The sequence below is a fragment of the Ischnura elegans genome, chromosome 7 (assembly GCF_921293095.1).
Source record: "Ischnura elegans chromosome 7, ioIscEleg1.1, whole genome shotgun sequence".
Classification (NCBI taxonomy): Eukaryota; Metazoa; Arthropoda; class Insecta; order Odonata; family Coenagrionidae; genus Ischnura; species Ischnura elegans.
The window spans coordinates 67,000,986-67,006,090 of record NC_060252.1 but is presented as its reverse complement, the minus strand read 5'-3'; positions in this window follow the sequence as shown (position 1 = coordinate 67,006,090).

The following is a 5,105-nucleotide window of genomic DNA, read 5'->3' as shown; positions in this document are numbered from 1 at the left end:
GCCACGCGGCGTTGCTCGGGAAGGATAGAACACAGAGAAGTGGGAAACTTAGAGCTCGAAATTCAAAATCGCATAGCAGAATTTTCAGATCTCATTTTCTTGAGCGTGATAAGAGGTGTGCCTAGCCGGCAGGATGCCAACCGCAAAAGTTGTATGACGTGTCGTAACAAACGGTAACTAGAAAACGAAAGTAGCACTACGGGATTCTGGAGCATAAGATACACTTATGAACTAAATTTGGTCGCAATCCGTGCAGTTAAATTGAAACTCATATTGGAACTTGGAATCCATGGTCACATGGCAGGATTTTTTGGTATAGGAACAAAGCAGGAATGCTGTTGGTATACATATGTATGTTTTTTATAACAACAAACCAAGGAAAAAACGATTTCCGTATACTACTAAAAAAACGGAAAAGAATCGGTAAGGTTACGGAAAGTAAACGGAAGGGGAACGGAAAGGAAACGGAAGGGGAAGGGAAAGGGATCGCAAAGGAACCGGAAAGGAAAAGGAAAGAGAACGGAATGGAAACAAAAAGGAAACGGATATGAAACGGAAAAGAAGCGGAAAGCAAATCGTTAGGAAACGGAGAGGGAACGGAAAGGAAACGGAAAGTAAGCGGAATGGAAACGTAAAGGAAACCGAAAGGAAACGAAAGAGAACGGAAAAGGATCGGAAAGGGAACGTAAGGGAAACGGAAAGGAAACAGAACGGGAACGGAAAGGAAACTGAAAGGAAACGGAATGGGAAAGGAAAGAAACGGATAGGAAACGGAATGGAAACGGAAAGGAAATGGATAATAAACGGAATGGGAACAACAAGGAAACGGAAAGGGAACGGAAAGGAAACGAAAAAGGAACACAAAGGAAGCGGAAAGAAAAATGAAACGGTTACGGAAAGGAAACGGAAAGGAAACAGAAAGGGAACTGAAAAGAAACGTAAAAGAAACGCAAATGAAACTGAACAGAAACTGAAAGGAAACGGAAAGAAAACGGAAAGGAAATGGAAAATAAACGGAAAGAAAACGGTAAGGTAACGGTATATAACCTAAAAAGAACGGGTAGGAAGCGGAAATGGAACGGATAAGAAACGGAAAGGAATCTTTCTGTTTCGTTTACGATTCTTTTCCATTTCTTTTCCTTTCCGCTTGCTTCCTGTTTCCTTTCTTTTCCCTTTCCGTTTCTATTCTTTTTCCTTTTTGTTTCCTTTCCGTTTCCTTACCGCTTGTTTTCAGATTCCTTATCGTTTCGTTTTTGCTCCTTTCGGTTTCCTTTCCTTTTCTCTTCACTTTTCTTTCTGTATTATTTCCGTTCCCTTTTTGTTGTCATTCGGCTTCTTTTCCGTTTCCTTTCTTTTCCCTTTCCTCGTCCTTTCCGTTTACATCCCGTTCCGTTTCGTTTCCGTTTCCTTCCCTCTTCTTTTTTTTCCTTCCTGTTTCGTTTCCGTTTCTTTACCGTTTCCTTTCTTTCCCTTTCCAATTCGTTTCTTTTCTCCTTCTTTAACAATTTCTTTCCGTTTTGTTTCAGTTTTTTTTCCGCTCCCTTACTTTTTCCTCTCCGTTTTCTTTCCGTTCGCTTTCCGTTTCCCTTCCGTATCCTTTCCGTTTCCTTTCCGCCACTGCCTTGTTACAAAAAGCTTCCCTAGCTCGAAAAAAAATATATTTCTCCATAAGATCCCATGACAAATTACTCTAATTTTGTCAAATATCTCAAAAACAGCAGATGGATTTTCTTTGGATCATTGAATGTGCGTCCGGACAAAGTTTTATCAAATTCTGGTAACCAATGCCGAGGCGCAACAACTACCTTAACGTGATCATTGGCGCTATCCAAAACGCTCTTCGAGGTGGGTCGATATTTTTTTATCAATAATTAATTGTCACCTCTCTAAGCAAACGTATCTTTCCTCAATAAAATCTTCGTTAGTGCTTCAATTTTTTCCTTGATAGCATCGCAGCATCAACTCTACAACTATTGACAAATAATTAACATCTATACGAATGAAAGTGAGTTCATCTAGCGAATGCATGAAGGGAAAATTAAAAAAAATGCAAAGCTATGGAGGCGATTTGATCAAATTGTAGGCTCAAATACAAGATAGTCAATTATTAATTCAAAATACCTCAGAATTAAGAGAGTATTAGCGTAAAATTTGTGCTCTTTCTCCGTCTTTTTCCAAATATTTCTCAATAAAAAAGAAACGAATTACAAATGACATTTCCGCGTTCTTGGTTGATTATTTTCATTGCCTTTGCTTTCTAGGGGACATGCCCAGCTTCTGCATCACTATTTTTGATTAACTTTAGACGGCGAATGAATCTCCTGTCTCTTAATATACCTCAACACCCATCACTATGCGAAAAATTTCCATCCTGCTTCCATTGACAAAGTACTCTGCATATCCTCAAAGGCTACGAAACTTTCTGACCCTTTTCTTTTCCTTACTGTACGAAAATATGGAGGGTCAAAATTGTTTTTCGTGTGTCCCTGCTTTTCCTGATGCCAAACAGACTTAGATCCGAGAATTCTTCTGCTTTGTGCTCAATTCTAGCGGAAAAATTCCTTCTGATTTCCGCCGCAGTGCAGTGATGCCGGTTCAAACGTTTCCAAATCCACTGTCCACTTTTGAAAAACTTAGACAGTACACCTTAAATTCTTCTCATTTCCTCTTCTTATCTCAACTGCATTTAAAAAATTCAATTTATCCTTCTCTCGACCGTATTAATAATAGGTACTGAGAAAAATCTCAAAACCCCAAATACTTGACTCTTTTAAATTCTAGTTGTCATTGAAAACATTTTTTCAATGAAATTCAATTGTTTCAATGTAAAAATATTTTTGATCCCACAACCATCTAGAATTACAATGGGGTATTCAACCTCCCAAAGGCAATTCCTCCGATTTTTTTAAGCCTTTGATGTTTTTTCTTCTTCCTAGGCCGGAGTTGCGTCACGTGATACCTTACGTTTCTTAAAGTTGCCTTCATAACCTCTTAACTGATGGATAGCTTCCTGTTTCCTTTGTGTTAAGATTTTGGCATTTCATTGCATGCAGGTTTATCTATAATTTCGCTACTTCCTTAGACTCTATGGTAAAATGCCTCATTAAATGCACTAGTCCAATAAGTATTTACATTCCACACTCGAATCTTGACACACTGACCTTAGTATTCTCAAATACAACTTTCACTTTCACCTTTATTAATCACATGTTTGAGATAGCAAAGATAATCTAGCTAATGCGTGGAAAGAACTTATTTCACTTAAGTACATTTTGCAGAGCACTTGGTCTCAATCAAAAATAGTTAACGTAAGGTGTTCTCGATCATAGTTATAGTTAATGAAGTAAAAATCTTGGTATAGATTGTACGCGCAAATAATGATTCCGATATGTATTAGATAATTTGTGCGACCAGGCGCCACTATAGGCTCATGGAATAGATTTCCATCCGGAAACAGAAATTCAACTGCACTCAAAACATTAAAATTTGGTGTTAGTTTCTTCAAAATTCTAGATTGATTTTTCGATGAATGAAGACATTAATTCCCATGACAGAATACAAGATCATTTATAATAACAACTGATCATTTAAGATACAAGTTCCTAAAAGCATAACATGTTATGAAAGAATATCCCAGGTACACTCAGTAACGCAATGGACAGTGTACGAATGCAATGGTCCTCAAGTTAGAAGTAGATTTTTGGTAGTATTATCGTATTTTTTACATTAACTATGAATGGGCGGATATTGGGGAATGAAAAAGTACCTATAAATGATAAAAAAAGATCAGAAAAGAAAGTAAGGGACTGGATTCTATCATTCTCAGGTATGATTTTTCATCAATTATTACGCAAAATAAATGAATTTGGAGGTCAAAAACAACGTTTAATATCTGAGAAATAAAAAATAAACTATAATATGGAGTCATTAAATATACCCGTTTATAATTCATAACAAAAATAATTTATTGACACATTAACATGTTCCACTGTATAGCCATTTTCACAGCACAGTCAACAACATGTTCAGGTACTTGTAAATTCGTGTCTTATCATGAAGTAAAGCATAGGTAAAACACATAAAAACCTCGCATTAAAACATACATTAGAAAAATTCGTACATTACAGGAATTACATAAATTATAAGTCCGCATTAAGAAAGGTTTGACAGGACACACCGTGAAGGTGTGTCGTAAACAGTTCAGTGTACAAAGGTTCAAAGCAGTTTTGAAACTAGACAAGTTGTTTATACTGTAAATACCTTGTAAAAATGATTTTTGACGTTTGATTTGCGCTGAGGAGCAAACTTGCTCTCATATTTCATTTCTAAGTAGGGGAGACTGAGGTAATGGCGGTCACTATGATTTCTCGTTAAGTGGACGACGTAGAGTCAAACTGATTGGTGCTGTCAACTCACGACAGTTTATGTATATACTTCTATAGTGCTCGCCCTCTTGTCAATATTGCGTAAGAAAGACTGCTTTGACGTTTCCCAATACAAGAAAGACAATATTTCAACCCACTATCAGCTCTTCAACTCCGGCCTAGTAAGAAGAAAAAAACATCAAAGGCTTAAAAAAATCGGAGGAATTGCCTTTGGAAGGTTTAATACCCCATTGTAATTCTAGATGGTTATGGGATCAAAAATATTTTTACATTGAAACAATTGAATTTCATTGAAAAAATGTTTTCAATGACAACTAGAATTAAAAAGAGTCAAGTATTTGGGGTTTTGAGATTTTTCTCAGTACCTATTATAAATATGGTCGAGAGAAGGATAAATTGAATTTTTAAAATGCAGTTGAGATGAGAAGAGGAAATGAGAAGAATTTAAGGTGTATTGTCTAAGTTTTTCAAAAGTGGACAGTGGATTTGGAAACGTTTGAACCGGCTTCACTGCACTGCGGGGGAAATCAGAAGGAATTTTTCCGCTAGGATTGAGCACAAAGCAGAGGAATTCGTTTACTTTTCATAGGACGAGACTGATCTCGCAATAACAAGGTGAGCCATACTGATCTATCACTTAGCGTTTTATTAAGATTTTAAGCACTGACATTTATTTTTTTAGCCGTTGAATGAAAGCGTGCAGTTGGGGTAATGGAATTG